The following is a 10,378-nucleotide window of genomic DNA, read 5'->3' as shown; positions in this document are numbered from 1 at the left end:
CAACACCTTTGTTTTTGAGATGGTATCTTCAAGAATCACCTCCTGCTTTTAATTCGTTCTTTCCTCGAGCTTTCCATCCCCCAGACAGCCAACAATCCACAGGCTTTCAAAACGTCAATCTTGGTATCATAGATGTTTTCTTTTTTAAGCTTAACTTCCCTCTCTCTCTCAATGTTGATTCTTCCTATTTTTCAGTCACAGCAGGATTGGTTAATTATGATTGAGTTTCCATTTTAACAATTTGTTGCATTGGGGTGGCAATGTTGGAGTTGAGAACATCATATTCACAAAGTACATTTTAAGCCAGTTTCCTGTTATTGGACGGTATGTTTTGTGCTGTGTTTCATTACATTCACAGTCACTGAGTTGCATCCATGTTCTAATGGACTCTCTTGAATTGTCACAATTATACTTTGGAATCTGTGAAACTGTGTCACAGAGTCTTAAGAGTCTGACAGCAGAAAATCAGGCCCTTCAGACCCCCCACCTCCATGCCAATCATGAAGTATCCATCTATATCAATCCCATTTACTAGCACTTGGCCAGTATGCCTTGACAATTTAAGTGTACTTCTATATACTTTTTTAATTGATGTGAGTGTCTGCCTCCACCACTGTACAGGCAGATTCCAACCACACTTTGGGTGAAAAAGTTCTTCCTTGGATCCTCACTAAACCTCTGCCCTCTAGTTGCAGATATTGTTCTATGGGAAATGTTTCCTTCATGTACACTACCAATGCCGCTCATAATTTTTTGTACCTTTATCTGGTTCCTCCCTCAGCCTCCTCTGCTCCGAGGAAAACAAACACAGTCTCTCCTCATCACTGAAACGCTCCATCCCAGGCAACATCTAGTGACTCTTCTCTGCATCTTCTCCACTGAAATCATGTCCTTTCTACTACACGCAGAACTCCACATCATTTCCCTTTTCCAATCTTCCTCCCCCTTGCCTGAAGTTATTACCTCTTGTAATATTTGAAGATATTTGTTACCTTGATTTTACGTGAATCCGGACATTAAGACTTGAAGTTGGAGAGCAACACACCAGAACCCGATGGAGTTTATCACCCATTTGCAATGAAAAGGGCCAGTTCACAGTCATGAACAGGAGCCCTGGCTGACCACATCCTCTCCACTGAAGCTAACGATAATGTGCCTTATGCTGGCTTAGATCAGCTCATTCAGCACAGAGAGAGAATTGCACCAGAGAATTTATGTACTAATTGACTGAGCTTTTCAAGGTGCAGTTGCCAACAGACAATTAAACAGGCACTTAACCTGACCTGTTTCAAAGGAATAGTGCTCCTTTGGGAGGAACCATCTGTCTGTTTTGAAGCTGCAGCTATATTCAGTAACTAAATCTTGCTGATATGATGAGTGCAAGTTGAAGACATTGGTTGGAAACCTCACATTGATAATAGATATGTTCAGAGTCAATGGAGCTGATTCTGTGGTGAGGTGCACACAAAACTTAAGGTTAGAGTAGGGGAGTTCATATGATGTTTCAAAAATTTCATCAAATTATGAAGCAAGTGCCAAGTGAACATGCTACTGAAATGCAAAATAAAATTATATTCTAGTTTAATCAGTAAATTAATAGTTCAAGATTCAGGTTCCCCTCAAGAGACTTGAGCCCAAAGTCTAGGCTAATGGTTGAGTGAAATACTAAAGGAGAGGTACTTTGCTGGAAATGCCCTCTTCCAGTCCTCAGCTAAAATCAATAATTCCATGCAACTGTTCAAGGATGTTTCATTCAAACATCACCACCGAAAGCAGATTGGTCAATCATCTCACATTGATTCTGAGACTTTGTTGTTCATTTATATACTTAGCCTATTTAGATGTTGATGGCAAATTTAATACAAGTTTGTTCAGTGTCCAGATAATTTTATGATAGCTTAAGAAACAAGAGCCAGACACCAACCCCTTCAAGATCCCAAATGCCCACATACAAATTGGAGATCCCACGTCCCAGATACTCTAATTAATTCCTTACTGAGTCACATATGTAGTCACATTGTTTACATGGACTTCAGCAAGGCCTTTGACAAGATCTGTCATGGTAGGCTAGTCTGGAAGGTTAGATCACGTGGGATCCAGGGTGAACTGGTCAACTGGATACAAAATTGGCTTGGTGGAAAGAGACAGAGGGTGGTAGTGGAGGGTTGTTATTTAGATTGGAGACCTGTGACCAGTGGTGTGCCACAGAGATCAGTGCTGGGTTCACTGTTGTTTGTCATCTATGTTAATGATTTGGCTGACAATGTTGTTCACATGGTTAAGGTTTGCAGATGACACCAAAATTGGCAGTGGTGTGGATAGTGAAGAAGGTTATTGAAGATTACAACAGGATCTGAATGAACTGGGGAAGTGGTCCAAAGGGATGGAAGATGGAATTTAACTCGTCTAAGTGTGGTGTCGCATTTTAGTAAGGTAAACCAGGGCAGGACTTGCACACTTAGTGGCAGGGCCCTGGAGAGTGTTGTAGAACAGAGAGACCTAGGGACACAGGTACATAGTTCCCTGAAAGTGGCAACACAGGTAGACAGGTTGGTGAAGATGGCGTTTGGCATACTTCCCTCCAACGGTCAAGACACTGAGTAAAGATGTTGGAATATCATGTTGCAACTGTACAAGTCACTGGTGAGACCACACTTGGAATATTGTGCTCAGTTCTGGTCACCAAGCAATAAGAAGGATGTCATCAAGCTGGAAAGGGCACAGAAAAGACCCACGAGGATGTTACAGGACTGGAAGGCTTGAGTTATGAGGAGGCTGGATAGGCTGGGACTTCTCTCCCCCACCAAACAGAGGGCTGAGGGATTACCTGATAAAGGAACATAAAATCATGAGGAACATAGATAAGGTGGATGGTCACAGTCTTTTTCCCAGGGTAGGGAGTCTAAAACTAGAGGGCATAGATTTAACGTGGGAGGGGAAAGATTTAAAAGGGACCTGAGGGGAAACCTTTTCACACGAGCTGCCAGAGGAAGCTGTAGAGGCGGGTACAATTACAATGTTTAAAAGACATTTAGACAGGTACATGGATAGAAAAGGTTTGTAGGGCTATGGGCCAAATGCAGGCAAATGGTAGAGGCTTGGATAGAGATCTTGGTCAGCATGGAGTTGGGCCAAAGGGCCTGTTTCCATGCTCGATGACTCTATTTAATTCTGAAATCCAAGGATGGAGTTTAAGTATCAGCCTTTCGTCTGGAACATTTTATTAAAAATCTGAAAATTCAAATAAGCTGTACATTTGTAATGTGCTTATACTCATATGAGTGATTGGACATACTTCTAATCTCTTGTTGAATTTATATGCCATTTCCTCTGAAGTTTCTGCCTCTTGTGCCACTGACACTGGTCGTCCTCAGTTACCTCGGTCTGGGATTCCTTTAAACAATGCAGGTTACAGAAGCGTTTAACCTTATAATTAAATAGGGTGGAAAGAGAATTATTTCCAGTCCAAAAGAAAGGGAAAATGTACCCTTCCATTGTGGACATTCAGGACATCCCAAGAGGCTTTTGTGGCTTTTGAAGAGTAGTCGTCATTGTACGTAGGAAGCGCAGCAGCCAATTTGAGCACAGCAAGCTCCTACAAACAGCAATGTAATAATGACCAATTAATCTTTTTTTTCAGTCATGTTGATAAATTCTGGCCAGGACACTTGGGAGAGCTCTACTGCTCAGCATTACAAGTGACATAGGATCTTTTGCATCCATTTGAAAGGGCAGAGAGGGCTTTAGATTACATCTCATCTGTAAGATAGCACCTCCAACAATGCAGCACACCCTCAATTCTGCACTGGAACATTGGCCGTGATCTCTTGACTGAAGAAGGACTTGAAAACAAAGAGGCCAGATATTACTAACTGAGCCACAGCTGACATTTTAATGGCTCCTGCCTTTAGAATGAGGAGTCTTTGCTGCACAATTAAATAGAAGAAATCCACATCCCAACAGACACATTCCCATTCACCTATATCCTATGCTTGCTGATCAACATTGGATCCAAGGTAAGTAGTGCCTTGATTTTAAAATTCTCATCCTTGTTTATAAATAAACATAGCCCAGCATGAAACTGAAAACCCTCAGAATCTGTGTTGCTCCAATTCTCGCCTCTTTAATTGCTCCTCATGTTTAGTTGCTCCACCTTTGGTGACGATACCTTAGCTGCCAATGCTCTAAGCTCTGGAATTCCTTCCTAAACTTCTCCACCTTTCACTGTTCCTTTAAATTCCTCCTGCCCCACCAATATTAACTTGAGTGTCAACAGACTGTAACAGGAATAGTGGGGATTAAGGGGCTGTAGATGCTTTTCCAGATTGTGGACTTCAGGAAGAGAAAGTCTGGAGACACACCAGTCTTCATTGAGGGGTCAGCAGTGGAAAGGGGTAAGCAGCTTCAAGTTCCTGGGTGTCAACATCTCAGACGAGGAGATTCGGTATGTCACCAAACACTCTTGCAAATTTCCATAGATGTGCAGTGGAGAGCATTCTGACTGGTTGCATCATTGCCTGGTATGGAGATTCCAATGCGCAGGATCAAAAGAGGCTGCAGAAGGTTGTAGACTCAGCCAGCTCCATCACGGGCACAACCCTGCCCACCATCGAGGACATCTTCAAGAGGTGGTGCCTCAAGAAGGCGGCATCCATCATTAAGGACCTTCACCACCTGGGATATGCCATTGGAGCAGGAGGTACAGGAGCCTGCAGACCCACACTCAACGTTTCAGGAACAGCTTCTTCCCCTCTGCCATCAGATTTCTGAACAGTCCATGAACCCATGAAGACTGCCTTGTTATTTCCTCTTTTGCACTATTTAGTTTTGTAATTTACAGTAATTTTTGTGTCTTGCACTGTACTGCTGCCGCAAAACAACAAGTTTCATGATATGCGGGCTGCCCCCAGCACATTCTACACAAAAAAAGATGCATTTCACTGTGTGTTTCGATGTACATGTGAGTAATGAAGAAATATTATGATTTTATCTGATTATGGTTCTGATTGAATGTCTGGATAAGTGCACATTATAGCTACAGACATTAGATGGCAGCCAAGAGCGAAACATGCAGATTTTCCCCAGTCCTTCCCAAGGTTTGCTGCCCAATTGTACTTTCTCACTGATCCATAAGAAGGAGCTGTTGGCTTACTGTTCTTCAAACTGACTGATTTCAAATCTCCATGTCCCCACTTAGGCCTTGGCCTTGGCCTTAAACTAAATGTGAAACCATCCCAGTAAAACAACCAAGTTTTAGTAAAGTTCTTTTATTCAATTTTAAACTTTAGAAAGGTTTACTCTTCACAATTAAAGTTCAGAGTTAATATGATCTTGTTAATGTAAGCTTTTCATTTTCTCCAAGATCTAAATATTCTGCCCTGTGGATACAATATCAAATTTGCACTCTCTTGAAGTTCATGTGATTATGGTAGTGTAGCAGTTAGCGTAATGCTATTACAGCGCCGGCAACCCGGGTTCACTTCCAGCCGCTGTCTGTGAGGAGTTTGTACGTTCTCCCCGTATCTGCGTGGGTTTCCTCCGGGTGCTCCGGTTTCCTCCCACATTCCAAAGACATACAGGTTAGGAAGTTGTGGGCATGCTATGTTGGCGCCAGAAGTGTGGAGACACTTGCGGGCTGCCCCCAGAACACTACACAAAAGATGCATTTCACTGTGTGTTTCGATGTACATGTGACTAATAAAGAAATCTTATCTAAGGCAGTTTATTGACCTGCTGAGATAATTGGCCAGAGACAATAATAAGGTCGGAAAAAATTGTCAGGGTCCAGATTGGCAGGACGTAGTTAATGGGGATCCTGCAGGATTCTGTTTCGGGTTCTCAACTATTCATTTATAAATGATTTAAATATTCATGCAGAAATCCATGTATCCAAGTTTCATTTTGACACAAATACAGTCAGCATTGTAAGCATTAAATTAGACAGATGTATTTATAGATTAAGTGATTGTGCAAAACTGTGGCAAGTGGATTGCAACAAAAGCAAAAATTAAGCCATTAAACTTGGAGCTAACAGATGGAGCAGAGTGTTTTTTAAATGGTGAAAAGCTAGAAACCGTGATAGTTGGGGGTTGCGTCCATGTCTAAGAATCATTAAAATGTCACAGGCAGGTACAGAAAATAATCAAATAGCCAACAGAATGCAGGACTTTATATCCAGAGGACTGGTGTTGAAGTTACGTTACAGCTTCACAAAGCCCTGGTTAGTGGCACATCAAGCAGCTCCAGTCACCACACCCTAGGAAAGATATACTGGGCCTGGAGGGAGTGCATAATAGGTTTACCAGATTAATCCCAGACTCCAAAAAGAGTTAAATTACAAGAAGCAAGATTACACAAACTAGTGTACTCACTGGATTTTGGGTTGATTTTATTGATGTTTTTAAGATAATTTGGAAGTGACAGGTTAGAGAAAAGACAAGGTCATTTCTGCTGGTTGGCGAACCTCGGACTCTTAAAAAAAAATTAGTGTCAAATCTTCCATGAGTGAAGTTCGAAACCTACAGCGGGAAATAGAAATTTAGATCTCTCATACATAAATGCCAAGTGATGCCAATGTTGCCTTAAATCTGTGACTCAGATTTCTTTGTGAACCAAAATGATTTCTGCATGAGGGGGAAAAGCAGAGGTATAGAATTAGTCAAAGATCAGCCATGATCTTATTTACTGGTGGAACAGGTTCAAGGGGCTCAATCTCTTCCTATTGTTCTAATATTCCTTTCACAAATCATATCATCTTGTGGTCTAACTAAAGGAAAGTTCACTGCCCTCAACATACTGGACCAACAGCTTGCACTCACCTCTGATTCTGGAGAAAGATCCCTCCAGACCCTTCAACACAAGAGATAGTTCAGCTTTTCAGTGCAGAAATGCAGTACAGATGAGCCTTCTCAATCAGATTAGGTCGAGGTCCCAACTGCCCTCACAAGTTGCAGGATCCCTTGGCATTAACGTGATAATGAGCAGAGGAGTTTTCCTGGTGACCTGGACAACTTTTATCCTCAGTCAACATCACCAAACACAGATGATCTAATTATTATCACACTGCTGTTTGTAGGAGCTTGGTCTGTAGGGGTTGGCCACAAACCTGCGACAGTAACTATGCTTCAAAAATTCTTGAGACTGTTTAAGATTCTGCAGAAATGCATACTTTGTTTTCACAATTTCAATTGCCACTTTCAGTCAGCAAATTTCAATTTATCTTCCCCTTTCCTCCGTCTTAACTGCCAGGAGCATTCACCATGTCTCCAGTTTTAAAAAATCTGAATGAAATTGATAAAGACTCCTATCTTCAAAGATAATATTTAACTCGTTCCATATAAATAACTCAGTGAAGTTATCAAGTTTTGTTTTGAACCCCACAGACTGAAACTAGATTTAGTCTGTCTGGACAGAGTTAAGTGAATGAAACACGAAGTGCTGAGAGTCAAAAGAGGGGTTTCCTACCAGAGGAGTAACGAGTTAATTCCCAATTCAGCACCTTACAATTTTATTCTCAGCAATTGTGCATCTCACTTGGGCTGTCTCATCAGCAAAACTCCAGCAATCAAGTGTCTCCTGGAGTCACTGAGTAACACAACATGAAAACAGGTCCTTTGGTCCACACTGACCATCAAGCATGAGTTTACACCATTCCTACACTAATCCCATTTTATTCTCCCCACATTCCCATCAACTCCCCCCACTTTCTACCACTCGCCCACACGTTTAAGGGAAATTAGTCTCCCAACCCACACATCGGAATCAGATTTTTTCTCACTGTTTTATGATGTGAAATTTGTTGCTTTGCAGCAGCAGTACAGTGCAAAGACGTAAAATTACTTTAAATTACAAAAGAAATAGTGCAAATAAAAAGGAATAATGAGGTAGGGTTCACAGGTCCATGGACCATTCAGAAATCTGATGGAGGGGAAGAAGCTGTTCCTGAATCATTGAGTATGGGTCTTCAGGCTCCTGTACCTCCTCCCTGATGGTAGTAATGAGAAGAAGGCATGTCCCAGATGGTGACGGTCCTTAGTGATGGATGCCACCTTTTTGAGGCACCCATTCTTGATGATGTCCTCTGTGGTGGGAAGGGTTGTACCCATGATGGATGAGTCTACAACCCTCTGCATCCTCTTGCAATCCTGTGCATACCAGGTGGTGATGCAACCAGTCGGAATGCTCTCCACCATACATCTATGGAAATTTGCTAGAATCTTTGCTGATATACCAAATCTCCTCAAACTCCTAATGAAGTAGAGCCGCTGGCATGCCTTCTTCGTGATTGCATCAATGTGTTGGACCCAGGACATATCCTCTGAGATATTGGCATCCAGGAATTTAAAGCTGCTCACCCTTTTCACTGCTGACTCCTCAATGAGGACAGGTACTGTATGTGTTCTCCCGACTTCCCCTTCCTGTAGTCCACAATCAATTCCTTGGTCTTGCTGACGTTGAGTGCAAGGTTGTTGTTGCAACATCACTCAACCAGCTGATCTATCTCACTCCTGTATGCCTCCTCGTCGCCATCTGAGATTTTACCAACAACAGTGGTGTCATCTGCAAATTTATAGATGGCGTTTGAGCTGTACTTAACCACACAGTCATGAGTGTAGAAAGAGTAGAGCAGTGGGCTAAGCACGCATCCTTGAGGTGAGCCTGTGTTGATTGTCAGTGAGGAGATGTTATCACTGATCCATGCCGAATGTGGTCTTCCAATAACGAAGTCGAGGATCCAGTTGCAGAGGGATGTACAGATGCCCAGATTTAGAAGCTTCGTGATTAATACTGAGGGGATGATGGTGTTGAATGCCAAGCTTTAATCGATGAACAGCAGCCTGATGTATGTTTTGCTGTTGTCTAGGTGCTCCAAAGCAGAGTGGAGAGCCGGTGAGATTGCATCCGCTGTAGACCTGTTGCGGTGGTAGGCGAATTGTAGTGGGTCCAGGTCCTTGCTCAGGCAGGAGTTAACTCTAGCTATGACCAACCTCTCAAAGCACTTCATTACGGTAGATGTGAGTGCTACCGGGTGATAGTCGTTGAGGCAGCTCACCCTGCTCTTCTTGGGCACTGCGATGATTGCTGCCCTTTTGAAGCAGGTGGGAACCTCAGACCACAGCAGTGAGAGGTTAAAGATGTCTTTGAACACTCCAGCCAGTTGGTCAGCTTCGAATGTGAGAGGAAACCAGAACACTGGTGGAGGGGGTTGGGTGGGGTGGGGGGTGACGTAATCTGAGGGAGAATGTGCAAACTCAACACAGACAGCACTCAAAGCTGGGACTGAACCCAGATCGCTGGAATCATGAGGTGTCTATTTCCATCTAGTTTGGCATATAAACCTTGACAGTCAAAACCATGAACGCTGGCAGTCTGGCACATGAACTTTTCCCCCAACCCCCCACAGCTATTTGCACCTGACCCTCAGCCACTGAATACCTTGACCACGGATTTTGCAGTTGTATGATGGGTTGGAACAAGAAAGCAGTGACCAGACCAATAAAGCAGCTTTGTGTCATACATACATCTGCACTACACATTCACCTCATTGACTTTCCCATTGATCAGAAACACTCTGCATTAAATAAATTCAAGCGCAATGTCAGTGCTCCCTCAAGAGGGGGATGGGGAGAAACAGAGCTCCTCTGAAGCCAAATCAAAGCAAATCTGTCTTGCTTCTCAAGGTAACTTCCTTAACGTACAGTTCATCTCAACAAAACAAAGCCAAATTGTACCAGAGAAAGGAGTGGCAAACCAGCCACAGAGGCAGAATGGGAAGGAGCAGCAGCATGAAAGGTGAAGGTGTTGAGAAGGCGAAGTGAGGCACAGGCATGATGGATCCCACTTTCACCTCCCACTTTTCTCTCTCTGTCTATCCTTTTCCCTCTCTTCATTTAGTCTCTTTTCCACTCTTTATCAGCCTCTCACCTCCTCTTTCTGTCTGTATTTTGCTGACTTTCTCTTTGTGGTGACTTCTTTCTCTCTCCCCCATCCCCCCTCACCTTCCCTCGCTCTCACTCCACCTCCAGTTCTTCTCTGGCACTGTTCCTTTCTCAATATCTCTGTCCCTTAGTCTCCCTCTCTTTGTTTCCCAACCAAGACCATACCCCACCACACTCTCCACCTGGTTCTCTCTGTGACTGACTATCTCCAATGAGATGTCTGCAGGAGGTTCAGGGTCTGATTACTGTGAGGCAGCTAAGAGAAGTTCTCCTCTCTGAGAGCACCAATCAGTTGGCAGCACTCACGTGCAACATCAGAAAGGCCAATTTATTTTCTTAGATAACACACAGAATGATGGGAAAAATATAAAACTGCATTTGATATAATCCAACCAAACCATTTTCTCAAGACACAATTGACTGCAGATGTTGGAATGGTT

Source organism: Pristis pectinata, chromosome 32 (assembly GCF_009764475.1).
Source record: "Pristis pectinata isolate sPriPec2 chromosome 32, sPriPec2.1.pri, whole genome shotgun sequence".
In the NCBI taxonomy this organism is placed as follows: domain Eukaryota; kingdom Metazoa; phylum Chordata; class Chondrichthyes; order Rhinopristiformes; family Pristidae; genus Pristis; species Pristis pectinata.
The sequence above is the reverse complement of the archived record's forward strand: the minus strand, read 5'-3'. Positions refer to the sequence as shown.